This window comes from Lampetra planeri, chromosome 2, assembly GCF_965212315.1.
Source record: "Lampetra planeri chromosome 2, kcLamPlan1.2.h2, whole genome shotgun sequence".
Lineage (NCBI taxonomy): Eukaryota > Metazoa > Chordata > Hyperoartia > Petromyzontiformes > Petromyzontidae > Lampetra > Lampetra planeri.
The window spans coordinates 26,131,301-26,147,065 of record NC_136108.1 but is presented as its reverse complement, the minus strand read 5'-3'; the positions used below and the strand labels follow the sequence as shown (position 1 = coordinate 26,147,065).

The 15,765-nt window shown below is 49.1% G+C and overlaps 4 non-coding genes across 4 annotated transcripts; all 4 read right to left on the bottom strand.

The window, feature by feature from the left end:
• Window positions 1-6,207: 6,207 nt before the first annotated feature.
• Window positions 6,208-6,290, bottom strand: TRNAL-UAA (transfer RNA leucine (anticodon UAA)). The gene has a single exon. It is a non-coding gene; the product is annotated as a tRNA-Leu (tRNA).
• Window positions 6,291-8,996: 2,706 nt separating this feature from the next.
• TRNAL-UAA (transfer RNA leucine (anticodon UAA)) lies at window positions 8,997-9,079 on the bottom strand. The gene has a single exon. It is a non-coding gene; the product is annotated as a tRNA-Leu (tRNA).
• Window positions 9,080-12,187: 3,108 nt separating this feature from the next.
• Window positions 12,188-12,270, bottom strand: TRNAL-UAA (transfer RNA leucine (anticodon UAA)). The gene has a single exon. It is a non-coding gene; the product is annotated as a tRNA-Leu (tRNA).
• A 3,193-nt stretch (window positions 12,271-15,463) lies between these two features.
• Window positions 15,464-15,546, bottom strand: TRNAL-UAA (transfer RNA leucine (anticodon UAA)). Its single transcript has one exon. It is a non-coding gene; the product is annotated as a tRNA-Leu (tRNA).
• Window positions 15,547-15,765: the final 219 nt, after the last annotated feature.

Genomic DNA, 15,765 nt, shown 5'->3' with positions numbered 1-15,765 from the left:
GCCGCAACCAGGTATTCATTTGAGGCCGAGTCGACCTAGGGGGAGGCCCAGGAACCGGTTCAGATATAATCGTCAGCGGACGAGTCGGTGGCCGTGGGCGGGAATGGAACTCGGGTGGCCGGGTTCACAGCGCAGCGCTGCCACCCCCACTCGCCGCCTTGCGCTCAGACCCGCAGGGTCTCCTCCCCACGTGTTGCTGCTACTGCTGCTGCTTGCTGCTCATGGGCACTGTGAAGCAGAGCTGTGGGTGGGTGGGTTGGGGGAGTTCCGTCACAATTACAGCAGCATGCAATTATGCTTAGCCTGACAGTCCGATCGCAATTTTCTTTTGTGCGTTGTCATTGGAATCCGTGACAAATTACACGGGCGGACCCGGCGGCGTGGCTGCTGAGGGGGGTAAGTGAACCACCTGTTGCACCTTCAACAGATTTAGAATCATATTCTTTGGGTCTTTCGGTAAAGCCACGTAGATAGAAAAAAAATAAAAATAAAATATCACGTTTTGATCGCAACACAAGCATCTGATGACGATTTCTTGTGTTGCAATCGAAACGTCGTGATGTTTTATATATTTTTTCTATCTACGTGACTTTACCGAAAGACCCAAAGAATATGAATTCTTGCAGTCACGAAACCTTTAAGTCAAGATTTAGAATCAACATCGCGCGTTTCGAGTTATTTGGCTGCTTAAAATTTCCCCCAATACAAGGTCATCATCATTATCATCATTAACCATGACCAATCCACTCGTGGATGAAGGCCTACACAAGCCATTTCCACGCCTGTGTATTTGGAGTTTTCAGGTCATTCTCTCTCCCCGTGGTCACGTGGATTTTCCTCCGGGTCCTACGGGTTTCCCTCCACATTTAGAATCAACATCACGTGTACTGCCGGACAATTGATGCCAAATCTGCCAGCCGCCGGAAAAGAAACTTCATCTTCTGCAGCTAGGAGGCTGCGACACGCAGCTCTGGGTGGATTGGCCCTGGGGTAACGGTACAGAGGGCACCACGTGACGAAGGATGGAAACCCCCGGGTTACGGAAGCAGCCGGCAGCCCTGCAATTGCTTACTCACTCGAAGGGGCTCCACAGAGCCTCCTTTTTCTAGAAGGTATTTAACCGACTCCTTCATGCGGGCCAGACGTCTTGGAAGAGGTGCGATATACCCACGCTTTACCCCACGATCGACTATCATGTACCCATAGACAGGCATACCTCCTATAGCGCTCAGGATGCCGTTATTGGTAAAACGGAGCGCTATACGAAACAGTGCTATAGGAGGTAATTATAACGTGATTCTAATGGAGATGCGTTCCCGACTTGGTTTTTTATACCAATGAGTGATATCTGAGGGCTTCATTGGGATATCGGTGAATAATCTGAATAATTATACTGTACAGATGATATTTCTGTAAAAGCATGTTGTGATTTTTTTTTATAATGACAGGAAAAAATACAATAAGTTATGGACTCACCAGTGCATTCGGTTAGAGCTTGCGTAGGATTAACCGCCGTCTGCCGTAAACACACGATCCGCAAGAAGCTGTACAGCACTAAACAATGGGATTACTCGATCAATGGATCGCCAATGAATCGATGCACTGATTAACCATCGATGAATCGATAATCTACGTGGCTGTCGGATCGACTGTGAGCAGACTTGACACAATAGACACCTCGACTCAAGTTCCACAAGACCACCTCCGATGAGCACGGTTGGCTACGTACAGTGCGAAAGAAGTTCAACTCACGCACACGGTACATACAAACACACGACCCTACGGGCAACGCCACGCCGACTTTCTTCCATACATGGGGGCTGACCCGCACAGGAATTTTCCTTCAGGACAAAGAGCGTTATAACGAAGCAGCGCTGTAAGAGGCAGCGAGCGCTATAAGAGGTGCGCCTATATATTTATGGGTGGACAGCAGTGAGGGGATGTTTAAGAAACTCGCACCATCGTTCCAACTCGCCACGCCGGGGAGATCGAACCCGGCGACTTGTGGATTTCTATCCGAGTGTGCGAACATCTGCCCCACAGCACGCTCCCTGTTCACTGCGTAGCGGACGCTGTACTGCGTTTATATTGCTCATCGCATTGTCGGCAATGTACAGAGTAGCCAAAGAAGACACAAATGTATGAACACTGTATAATAATATAAATGTAATTTATGTGTTACATTGAGCCAGTGATCCGTCCTCCACGGGGAAAGAACTTGGTGAATCACGCACAGAACTCGTGACACGACCCCGAGCAGTGACCCAACCACTGCGCCACTGCTGCGCCCATCACCGAAATCGTTGTGCGTCGTAATCCCCAACAATTGTTCACGGTCACGACGGGTTGGAGAATATAATTCTACAGAAATGAAATCTGCCGCATACTTCCGCCCCTTGGGAAAGCCTGCAAATCCGCAGTGCTGGAACAGCAGCTGCTCCGGCCGCTACGCTTGGGATACTTTCCAGAAGGACAGAGGGACCTTTCCGCCTGATGTAGGATAACTTTATGAAGGCTCTCGATTATCAGAGTGCACAGTATGTGAGACTGGTGTATAACTTGGTTTGCTGTTGGTGTTGTACTGCATATGTGTTTATACTTTGCGTGTGTGTGTGTGTGTTATCGGCCATCCACAAGACAGAGGCAGATCTAGAAACTCGTGATTTCAAGCTTTTGAAAACAAGGCCGTACATAAATAAAGGATATCATGCGATGCATTGCCTCTGCTAAATATCAATAAAACATCAATTATCAGGGTCTCTATGAAAGTCATTGCCCTCCCCTGCCCTCCCCCTCCCTGAACCCAACACTGGCACAAGGTATGCTATTCTAAACGTAATCTCATGAAGAATGCATTGCACGTACAGGGCACGTGGCCACGTCTCCCTCCAAAACGAGACAATGAATCCCAGTGGACTTTTCAGAGGAGGCGCTCATTGGCCAGAGGTCAGCAGTCCACAGTCCAAATGCCGGGTGGGCCACTCGGTGGGCCGGTCTGTATTGGGAAACGGCAAATGTGATCAGGGTAACATTTCTCCAATGAACCAAATATATAAATATTTTATCACTTCTAATGTGTGCGCTTAATTGCTCATTTACTTTCTCAGTTGGCGGAAGCCCCAAAGATTCTTCTTCATTTGTTTTTTTTGGACCAGCCACAAGGGGCCAATGAGTTCCAGTCCGTCACTACCTTTTCCACAGACCAAACCGGGACGTTTCCCGGTCTGCCGAGGTCGAACAGAACTGGGCAGTCTATTAAAGTTCAACACGACACTGGCACAAGGTTTCCATACAAAAATATTTTTTTGTCAGTTGCGTGACAATACACCACCAAAGACAATTCATTTACATGCAGTTCTTCTCTCTTCCGGTATTGGGAGATGTTCTTTTCCCGCATGATATGTCTCAGTTTTTACTTCTGAGGTGGCAACCCCAAAGATAAATATCCCCCATATAGCCTCAACAGACTGTTGAGGCAAATTCTGTTGGCGAGCGCCTATGAAGGCCGAAACGACACGAGGTGGTGGGTGGCCAGCACTACCACCACGTCCGGCCGCCTTTGTCTCCCCAGTAGCGATGTATCCACACCGTACCAAGTACTCATTTGAGGCTGATTCGACCTAGGGGAGGCGCAGGACCGGTTCAGATATTCGTCACCTATGTTTGCCGTGAGCGGGAATCGAACTTGGGTCGCCGGGTTCGTAGCACAGCGCGCTAATCGCTACACGACCGCTCCCCACTGCTGTGCATTGTATGGCCAGCGCATGTGCAAGTCAACGGGCAATGTTATTTGGCGCTGCAGGAGACTCCGTGACCGGCCCTGCTGCTGCCGGGAACCCGGTGGCCGGTCACGGCGAACCCTGCAGCGGAGCACTTGCACACAGCGACACAGCCACCCTGCGGGCAAGTGCATCGATGCTGCCAAATGATCACATTCGACATTTTATATTTCATGCCAGAATCGTGTCGCTAAAGTAACAATTCAATGAGCTGCGCATTGCGTCGTCCAATGAATCTCCATCTTCTCACTCCGTCTCTGTGTCTTTGTTGCTCTCTGTCCCCTCTTCTGCCTCTCCCCTCTGAATTTCTCTTCCTCCCTCCACTGCATCTCAACCACTCCCCCCCTATTTCTCTCCCTGTGTGTGTGGTTTCTCTCTCTCTTACCTCCCTCCCTCCTTATTCCTACCTCTCCTATCTCCATCCCTCTTGCATCAATATCATCCACCCTCCCAACTGCTGTGCTGCTTTCCTTCGCTCTCCTCTTTCCGTTTTGCTCTCGCTCTTTCCTCTCCGTCCGACGCCCCTTTCATTCTCTCGTCGCTCTCCGTCTCATAGCCGTCAACCCACGCGGTTTACCCCGTATTCTTGTGCAGGGAAATCGAGTTTTCAGGTCCATACGGCGTTTTTTTTGCCTACTCGTTTGTGTTTCTCCCTCGTGATGGCACTTTGTGGGATGAACGTTGAGATGTATAAGGGGCACGGGGTGACCAACAATGTCTGAATTGGTCTGGAACAAGGTGGGCACTGATAAGGGGTTGACAGGTCTGCCGTCTCGTCCTTCCTGCTGTATATCCCTCCCCCACCTCCCTCCTACATCTCCCTCCGTCACCTCTCCCGCTATGGGGCCATCCATTGAGTAGGTACGCAAAAATCTGTCAAAACTCGAGCCCTCCCCCCTCCCTGTATGCACGCGGACTTTTACCCCCCCCCCCACCTGCATACGTACGCCTGACGCACCCCCCCCCAATCCTATAGAACGGCCGATATTTAATCCACGCAGAAACGATCAGGAATTACTAATATTAACGTGCTTAAGCAAACAGATAGTCCAATGCCAGACTAACTCAATTGAATGTAGACAAATTATTATCGAGGCTTCCCCCCCCAGTTTCCTATGCGTACGTACATTGTCAGTAGACCCCCCATATGCATTTGGGTTAACCCCCCCCCCCTCCGTACGTACGTACTCAATGGATGGCCCCTATCTCCATGCGCCCATATTGTTTCCACTGTTTGTTTTCTTTAATTCGCGCCTACCTCGCTTATGACCGTTAAAACCCTCGTTTGTTGTTAAATATTCCTCAGAGGGCCCGTAACTCGTTCCCTGCAGTGCTGATGGTTTTTGTTGCTGCTGTTCTCACGCACGCTCCCGTGTGAAATAGCCGGGAGAGCGTCTCAACGGCACCACCCGCGTCACACGACGAGAACGCATCGATGGGTCCTTTTTGCCGGTATCCATGCATGGAATGTGCCGTTCGCCTTTTGGCGTCCTCTGGCCTGACACTGGTGAGACGAGGCCATAGAGAAAGCTGTCTCTGGTAGAGGTCAAGCAGTCAATGCCATATATGCATTAGTTATCAGAGAGTGGTTGTTTGCATGGTTTGCCACCAGTATTTGTGGTTAATGCAGACTAATGATGCCTTGCAAAAGGGTAGCTTCTTCTTGGTTCTTTCGGTAAAGTCACGTAGAATGGAAATAATAAAATAATAAAAATAAAACATAATAAAATAATTATCACCGACGTTTCGGCCACAACACAAGCAGCCGTCCTCAGGTGGAGAGCAGGTCTGTCGAGAAGACAGAGTCTGTCTTCTCGACAGACCTGCTCTCCACCTGAGTGGCCGAAACGTCGTGAGAATTATTTTATTATGTTTTATTTTTATTATTTTATTATTTCCATTCTATGTGACTTTACCGAAAGAACCAAGAAGATGAATCCCTGCAGTCACGAAAGCTTTCAATCGAAAAGGGTATCTCTTTGGCGTTTGAACATCTGAACACAATTCCTGTTTTATTGCCAGAAAGGGTAAAAACCGATTCATTATTTTTCAAAACGAATACACCTAAACTTACTTATAGTCGTAAACTCATCCCTCTCCCACGCGACCGGGTGGAGGGAGAGTGGGGGGAGGGGGGCTTTACGTTAGCACGCACCAACCCGGATTAACGGTCGAGGACACGGGTGACGTCATCACGCACGCAAGTCAGCAATACGGCCAGGAATCCACCGAGAAGACTTTTTTTTCCAATGGAATCGATGATCATACGCGATGGTGAAGATCTCGAGCAAGTTGCATGCTTGCATTACAATGTTAACTAATCCTATCAGAGAGAGAAAAACCCGCACGTATTGATTCCTGGGGTTTCTCCTGTGCTCACATCACGCGGTCATAGTGTTTATGAATAATAAAAGATAGACTTTTCAGCTACCAGGAGTGGGGTTCGAACCCACGAAGACATTCGTCCATTGGATCTTAAGTCCAACGCCTTAACCACTCGGCCATCCTGGTACACATCAGCACAATGGGGAAATCATTATGGAATGATGGGGTCATAACGGATTCATAATGGATCGGTCGTGATTATTTATCAACATTACGTTCACTACGTTAATTTTGCCAGGCAAGGCCCACTGAGCTATATGGCTTTTTTTTCATAAGCGACCTGACCATAAATGATAGCTCCAAGGAGTGGCTTATCACGTGCAAATTTATAGGAGCAAAATGACTCTTAACGTTTGGCGTTGATTCTAAAATTGGAGGGAAAACCTGGAGGACCCAGAGAAAAATCTACGCGACCACGGGGAGAGAGAGACACATGCAAACTCCAAATATACAGCAGGCGTCAGGGTCGGGATCGAGCTCCTGCATACCAGGCGAGGTAGTTAACATCTCGTCTCACGTTGCCCTACGAAGCAATACAGGGTGTTTCAAAATATGGACCCGATTTGAAATCGCTATATCTCTGCAACCACGAACCGTCCATGAATTAAATTCTTACCACTTGAAAGGGCGGGGCATAGAGAGGGCGGGGCATATAGTTTCAAATGATTACGTTAGAGGCCTCCCAGCGCACAAACAGCCTCAGTCATTCGCAAGACCCACAGCCTCAACGTTGGATAGGTCGCACGGGACCCCAAGACTTGGCGCTCCACTCTTGGCCCCCAAGAGCCCCAGACATCATCACACCCTGCGACTGTTTCTTGTGGGGATTTCGTCAAAGACCGTGGTGTTTTTGTGCCACCATTAGCGACTAATCTGGATGACCTCAAAACAGAATCACGGCAGCGGTGACCTCTGAGTTGCGGCCACTACGTCTGCAAATTTGCGCGCGTTACAAATTGAACTATTATTATTATTAGTGGAAAAATACACTTTGAGAGGCGTTTGGGACGAAATCAACTATCGTCTCGATGTCCGTACAGCAGGTGGAGGGCACATAGAGCATTTATAAAATGGTTAGTAAAACGTGATAACTCATTAAACCGTTTATAACTTTTTGTTTAATTGTAACATGTTGCCATCGTGAAATATACTGCTTTGAAATTGGGTCACTCTTAATTAAACACCCTGTACTTCGCGCGAGCTGTCGCCACTTCCACGTGTCAGTTTTGTTGCCAGATAGAAGGGTAAAGAACCAATTATCATATTTTTACTGGCAAATGAGGTTCCCATAGTGTAGATGCTTGCCCCGAGCTCTCATACTCTGATGGTGCATTGTCTTTGAGTTGTGCGCCTTTTGGCGTCATCTGGTCCAACCCATATGAGACTAGGCTCTAAGGAAAGCTGTCTCGGGTGTGGATCAATCAACTTTAAGGACAGTGCACATTATCAGAGTTATGTTCTTTTGTTTGTATTATGACGGCAGGTATTGCGGTCTATGCAAACATGACTCCTTGTAAAAAAGGTGTCAGTTTTGTTGCCAGATAGAAGGGTAAAGAACCAATTATCATATTTTTACTGGCAAATGAGGTTCCCATAGTGTAGACATTTTTTACTGTTTGGCCGTGTCGGGTGTTGGAGGGATACGACACATTTATAAATAACGCGATCTGACCCCAAAAAAACTATATTATGAATAATATTGGTCGCGAAAGCCTACGTGTTAAAGTGTATAGTAGTGTATAGTCGTGTTGTGCTGGAGTCTGTCGCCAGTAAAAGGGAGGTCTCGACCGCCCTCCTCAACACGCTGCCGCCGCGACCCTCGCCAGGACAAGCAGACTGGAAACAAACGAAGGAACGAACCGGTCGGCTGAATGAAAAATGAATCCCTGTGAAGCCTCGACAGTCCCCGCCGTTCCCTGGAAGCTGTCCCCATCCCCACTGCGCCTGCCACGAGTTGACAGCTCGTCACAGCGGCTCCCCTCCAGCCCCTGTGGTCGAGTTCGAGAGCGTTCCTCTCACTTGCGCAGCGGTTGTTTTGTTTTCTCTCTCTCTCTCTGAGTGTTCGTGGTCATTGTGTTCTTGAAGGCGCCGTGCGATTTACGACTTGCGAGTTCCGTGAATAACCACACCACGCAGGACACGAGCAACAGAACGGCACCGCACACCACAGGACAGGTGATATAAGATACAATTAGAAGTTAAAAGTCAATGCTGAAGGCTCTTCACATTTCCTGTTGCCCACTGGGAGATACATTCACCAATTGGTTCATTGTGCTGCACAACGTTGAGCCAAACATTGCATTTCCCATTTGTTGCAAAGGCGTTTCCGAGTCACGACCCCTGTGACGGTGAATATCATGACGCACAGTTTCATTGGCTCCTGATGGTGGCAACGATCTGCACATACGATTAGTACGATTGGCTACGTGTTGGTGCGAAAGAAGTTTGGACAACGTATCATACTGGTAGGAACCTCCTGGTTACACCAGCCTACAGGGGATTATTGTGTCCGTCCGTCCGTCGTGCAGGGAGGGGCTGGGTGGGGAGGGGAGGGGCTGGGTGGGGAGGGGAGGTCGGGTGGGGGGTGGGACTGGGTGGGGATGGTCACCCTGTGGTGCCCTTATAAAACTCAACGTTTAACCTACTCAAGCCGGCTTGTGCCTGCCCTCACAGTCGGGCATATTTGCGGAATACACCACGCCGCCGTTGACGCTGGCCATTGACCGAGCAACCCAACGTTCCTACCAGCTCCCTCCGCAGGAATGTGTTTCGTGGTATTTCTGCTGTGACAACACGCTCCAGTCATGGTTTTAAGAATAAAAAGTTAACAGCTACCAGGAGTGGGGTTCGAACCCACGAAGACATTCGTCCATTGGATCTTAAGTCCAACGCCTTAACCACTCGGCCATCCTGGTTCCGTACATAACGACATCGAGGATGTCACTGTATGGTTCCAGCCCGGGATGGCCATGGCGTGCGATGCACCGTCATCGCGTACACCCAGTAGGCGGGTGTAGTACCAGCCCTAGCGGGGCTTGGCGAGCGCTGGGATCGCGCGGCCACCACGCGTGGCGTGTAGTGCGAGCTCCCACAAGGGGGAGCGGCAGAGTGTCAGCCCAGGGGCAGGGTTGCCCCGGGCCATAGCACTCTGGTTGAACCCGCAGACACGTGATCTGGAGTGTCCACAGAGAAGGCCCCAGATGGGGGGGCTAGGGGGTGATCACGTGTCCGGGGATAGCTCCCGAGAGGGATCCAGGGGGAGCTAGAAGGCTAGAGAAGGCGGGCGGGGCCGAGGGCGGAGCGGCCCCGACCCGGGGGATATAAGGCGGGTCCCTGCGAGGGACGGACTTCTTCGTTCGACAACTGGAAGCCCTCCGTCTACAAGCTAGAAGCTCTACGTCCTACGAGGCACCAACACGTGGTCGGTGACCCGAGTTAGGGCCCGACCCTTCGTAGCTGTAACCCCTATGTATAGTGTAGTTAGCTGGGTGATCACCACCCTAGGCTGTACCTGGTGAAGGGGCAGTTACCCCTTTGTGTTAACGTGTTGATGTTACAATAAAAGTGTTGCCTCTAAAGAACAACGTCTGCGACTCAGTTGGACTCACTACATATATGCCAGCAAGAGGGAATTATAATGGATGTATAATGGACGGATGATTGTTGTAATTTGTTCACGTTAATTTTACCTTTCCTGAAAATCATCGGACGGATTTTCCACACTACGACAGAACTCGTATTCATTACCACGGCTGAGCAGGGTGGTCCAGATTTCTTGTGACCCCCCCCCCCCCCCCCATTTAATTCTCTACAAACTTAATGTTTTTTTTTAGTAAGGTGGATTTAAAACAGAAATGGATATGCAATGAAATAGCTCATTTATGGGTCATATGGACCGCCCTTTAAAGGAAAAAGAAGCTTTCCCCGTCCCAACTGAGCCAAGTGCTGCACCTTGACTCGAACTGTATTGATTGATGGAGTTTCTCCTGGTTTTGGATCTTTCGGTAAAGTCACGAAGAAGGGAAATAATGAAATTAAACATAATAAAATTCTCACGACGCTTCGGCCGCAAGACAAGCTTTTCAGACATCTCTGTTCTTCACCTGAGGACGGCTGCTTGTCTTGCGGCCGAAACGTCGTGAGAATTTTAATATGTTTTATTTTTATATTATTTCCCTTCTACGTGACTTTACCGAAATATCCAAGAATATGAATCCCTGCAGTCACGAAAGCTAGCTACCCGGAGTGGGGATCGAACCCACCAGGACATTTGGCGCAATTTGATTTGAAATCCAACTCCTTAACCACTCGGCCATCCTGGTTCGGCACTTGGTAGCAAGAGGGTGGAGACTCATGATGGATGTATGGGGTTATGATGGAATTATATAATGCGTTTGGTGTTGGTGCTCATTTATCTAGGTTACATTGCCCTCACTTGGAAATCAGAGGAGGCATTTTATGCACGACCAGAGTACGGCACTCGCTACGACTAAAGTAAAACCCCGGCTTGCTGGACCTTAAGATATCTGGAGTTCACATTTTAGCCGAACCAGGTCGGCAAAGACCTCGGGTCGGGCCCAGGATATGCTGGCGGGATTATGTCAGTGTATAGTCGTGTATAGTGTAGTGTATACTAGTGTATAGTCGTGTAAAGTAGTGTATAATGTATAGTAGTGTAGTGTATAGTGTAGTGTATAGTAGTGTATAATGTATAGCAGTGTCGTGTATTGTGTCGTGTATAGTAGTGTATAGTGTAGTGTATACTAGTGTATAGTCGTGTCTAGTAGTGTATAATGTATAGTACTGTCGTGTATAGTGTCGTGTATAGTAGCATAAAGTAGTGTATAATGTATAGTCGTGTAGTGTATAGTGTAGTGTATAGTAGTGTATAGTCGTGTATAGTGTAGTGTATAATCGTGTATAGTAGTGTATAATGTATAGTAGTGTAGTGTATAGTGTAGTGTATAGTGTAGTGTATAGTCGTGTATAGTGTAGTATATAATCGTGTATAGTAGTGTATAATGTATAGTAGTGTCGTGTATAGTGTAGTGTATAGTCGTGTATAGTGTAGTGTATAGTAGTGTAAAATAGTGTATAATGTATAGTAGTGTAGTGTATAGTAGTGTATAGTCGTGTATACTGTAGTGTATAATCGTGTATAGTAGTGTATAATGTATAGTCCTGTAGTGTATAGTGTTGTGTATAGTCGTGTAGTGTATAGTGTAGTGTATAGTGTAGTGTATAGTCGTGTAGTGTATAGTAGTGTAGTGCTGGAGTCTGTCGCCAGAGAAAGGCAGGTCTCGACCGCCCTCCTCAACACGCTGCCACCGCGACCCTCACCAGGACAAGCGGACTGAAAACAAACGAACGAACCGGTCGGCTAAATGAGAAATGAATCCCTGTGAAGCCTCGACAGTCCCCGCCGTTCCCTGGAAGCTGTCCCCATCCCCACTGCGCCTGCCACGAGTTGACAGCTCGTCACAGCGGCTCCCCTCCAGCCCCTGTGGTCGAGTTCGAGAGCGTTCCTCTCACTTGCGCAGCGGTCGTTTTGTTTTCTCTCTCTCTCTGAGTGTTCGTGGTTATCGTGTTCTTGAAGACGCCGTGCGATTTACGACTTGCGAGGACGGCACACTTCAATTGTGAGGAGCTCCGTGAATAACCACACCACGCAGGACACGACCAACAGAACGGCACCGCACACCACAGGACAGGTGATATAAGATACAATCAGAAATTCAAAAGTCAATGCTGAAGGCTCTTCACATTTCCTGTTGCCCACTGGGAGATACATTGACCAATTTGTTCATTGTGTTGCACAACGTTGAGCCAAACATTGCATTTCCCATTTGTTGCAAAGGCGTTCCCGAGTCACGACCCCTGTGTGGGTGAATATCATGACGCACAGTTTCATTGGCTTCTGATGGTGGCAACGATCTGCACGATTGGCTACGTGTGGTGCGAAAGAAGTCTTCTGTTGTGACAACACGCCACATTCATGGTTTTAAGAATAAAAAGTTAACAGCTACCAGGAGTGGGGTTCGAACCCACGAGGACATTCATCCATTGGATCTTAAGTCCAACGCCTTAACCACTCGGCCATCCTGGTTCTATACCGAGATAGTCAATGTGGAATTATGATGATTTTATCATGGATCGTCATGGCGGTAATCTATAAACGTGACATTGTCTTTGGAGACAATAATCAGCGCGAGCTGCAACCACTTCCACGCGCGCCTCTCTCCTGAAAATCAGAGGAGGCATTTCCCGCACGACCACAGTACTCGCTTTCTCTATGCCGCCAACTCTTAAAAGCGCACAATAGGGTGCTTATACTTGGGGGTATTAGGAGTGTATGCGGAATCAATTCAAACTTCACGAAATAGTTCTACTATATACAGTATATGTGTCACTTACCAATATTAGAAAGTTACAAGATTCAACCAAAAGTCTAAAATTAATGGTGAAGGCTCATCACATTTCCTAATTCCCAGTGGGACACACATGAACTGATTGGTCCGTTGCGCTACGCAAAATGTTGCTCAATTGTGTGCTTTAAATATACCTACACTGTATTTGAAAGTGTGCATTTGGTGGCACAGCGTATCCCCGTCATGACCTCTGGGGGAAAATGATGACGCTCAGTTTGATTCGCTGCTTTAACACTGGGAAGATGGCACCTGCTATATTGCCGTGTTTGCAATCATTGTCGTCATCTGCATAGCCCAAGTGCTACACCTTCGTCTTACCTGTATTGCTTGCTTGGCTTGTCCCCTGTGCTAACCACCATTCATCTGATTTTTTAACGAATAAAAGTTCGAGTACAGCTACCAGGAGTGGATGTAGAGTCCAACGCCTTAACCACTTGGTAACTCTAGAACTGCATTTACCATTAAGAGGGTGGATAATCATGATGGAATATGCCCGACGACGTCAGTCGTCATGCCGTGCCAAAAATAATCCCGCTGTAACGTCAACAAGGTTTTCTGCACCCCGAGATGTAACAACTTCTCAGCGTGCAGAATCCGAATCAACTCATATCGCAACGACGATGGCACAACAAGACGCCAGCGATCGTGCAAGCCTTCCCTCCACATCAACAAGCCGTCACTGAGAGTCGCTCCCGGCGTCCCATCGGACGACGGATATCCCCTCTCCTTCGCAGCCTGACTCCGTAAGGCCCCCAGCGAATCATCGAGCAATTGCTCTCGAATCCACACGGAACGCGGCAAATTTAAAACCCCGTCGGCCGGTTCCGGACACGTGGAAGCCCTGGGCATCTCCACAGCGGACATGACAGGACGCGGGGGCTGTGGAACCCGCGTGCACCTATTCATGCCAGAGGCACAGGCGCAGGTGGATCCCTGTGGCAATCGGGAGAGCGTGTCCGCATTTGCGTGACGCGACCCCTTACGATATTTAATCTCAAACGAAAATTCCTGCAAAGTTTCCAACCATCGCGCCAATTGGCCAGACGGTTGGTCAACTTTCAGGGAATATTGCAGAGCCGCGTGGTCTGTGCGCACAATAAATTTGCGGCCATACAAATACGGGCGGTATTGACGGACAAAATGCACTATAGCCAACAGTTCCCGGCGGGTAACGCAGTAGCAGGTCTCCGCCAGAGATAAAACGCGGCTCCCGTAAGCCACAACGCGCTCGACGCCACCCTTAAACTGAGATAGGACGGCCCCAATCCCCGTGTCACTAGCGTCAGTATCCAAAATAAAAATCAGGGTAGTCCAGCGTCGGCGCTGACGCCAAGCGATCGCGTAGGCCATGAAACACCGCCTCCTCAGCTGGCCCCCAAGCTGAATCTCCGGTTCTTTGCCGTAAGGAGGTGCAACGGCCTAGCGATCATAGCAAAATTTGGAATGAGCCTGCGATAATAGGAAGCGAACCCGACAAAACGACGCACGTCACCCACCGTGGCCGGAATCGGCCAGTCCTGGACGCACGCCGTTTTCTCTGGGTCCGTGGCCACACCGTCAGAGCTGACAATGTGGCCCAAATAGCGCACGGACCGTTGCAAAAGGTGACACTTCTTGGGCCTAAATTTCAAATTGGCGGAATGCACCCTAGCAAAAACAGCATCCAATCTCTAAAGATGCTCCTCAAACGTACGGTTGAACACAATAACATCATCCAAATATATCAAGCACGTGTCCCACTGCAGACCGGTCAACACGAGTTCCATCAACCTCTGGAACGTAGCATGGGCGGCGTTCAACCCCATGGGAAGACAATTAAACTGAAACAGGCCCTGCGGCATATGGAAAGCCGTCTTTTCCCTCGAGGACTCGTCGAGGGGGAGCTGCCAGAACCCCGAAGAGAGGTCAAGAGTGGAAAAAATTTTGCCCCAGACAAGGCATCGAGGGAATCATCCATACGCGGCAGGGGGTAAGCGTCCGCAACCGACACTTTGTTTAACCTCCGAAAATCAACACAAAACCGCAAATTACCATCCTTTTTCTTCACCAAGACCACCGGAGCGCCCCACGGGCTGTTGGATGGAGAGATAATGTCAGCAGCTAACATATCATCCACTGCGCCGCGTACATGATCCCTCTCCGCCGGGCTCAACCGATGTGGATTCATCCGAATGGGAGCAGCATCCCCAGTATCAATATTGTGGGAGAGCAACGAGGTGCGTCCCAGATCGAAATCGTCTTTACTAAAGACATCAGAATAATTCTCCAACAGCGCGCGAAGCGCGGACCGCTTGTCCGTAGTCAAGGACGCATTTTCTTGGCACAACCCGGTGATCCATCGATCGTCCTGCGACGTCGAGGCCGAAACCCCCCCTTCGAGGCCCCGGTGGGCCGGATCGTCATGGGCCATGAAGGTGGTCGTAGCATGGGCCAGAACCGTTCTGGCCGGCAAGACGACATTGTCCGCGCCTCCATTCAACACTTGCAAAAACGGAGGCTGACCCGGCCGAACAATCGTCCGTGCCGCGACCAGCGCCAGGCCAGCCGTAACCACGTTGGACGGCGACAATAACACCCCCGCCGCCCCCTCGACCCCAGGCACGGGCTTCCGATAACGCAGTGGAATGAGCATCTGCGAGCCAGGTGGCATGTCGACCGAAACATCGGACAGCGCCTGCACCTGGCGGTCCAGGGCGGACTGGCCCCACGGTGACGGCAAAAATAAAATCTTCTGGCCCGCCGCCGTTGACCCTGGCCATTGACCGAGCAACCCAACGTTCCTTCCAGCTCCCTCCGCAGGAATGTGTTTCCTGGTGTTTCTCCTGTGATAATCCGCCCCATTTATGGTTTGAAGAATAAAAAGTTAACAGCTACCAGGAGTGCGGTTCAAACCCACGAGGACATTCATCCATTGGATCTTAAGTCCAACGCCTTAACCACTCGGCCATCCTGGTACTATATCAGCAGCACCGAGATAATCACTGTTCAACAAAAAAAATTGTTTCTGGGTAGGAAGTGTTATTTCCTAATTGCTTATGCCTCAAAAGTACAGAAAATGGCTATTATTCCCCACAAACTTTGCTTTTGTGACCAAGAGAGTTATATTTTGAAATGTACCTATTTTCAATGAGAAAACGGGCGAATTTGTATCTTTTCATTCACATTAAGTCAGA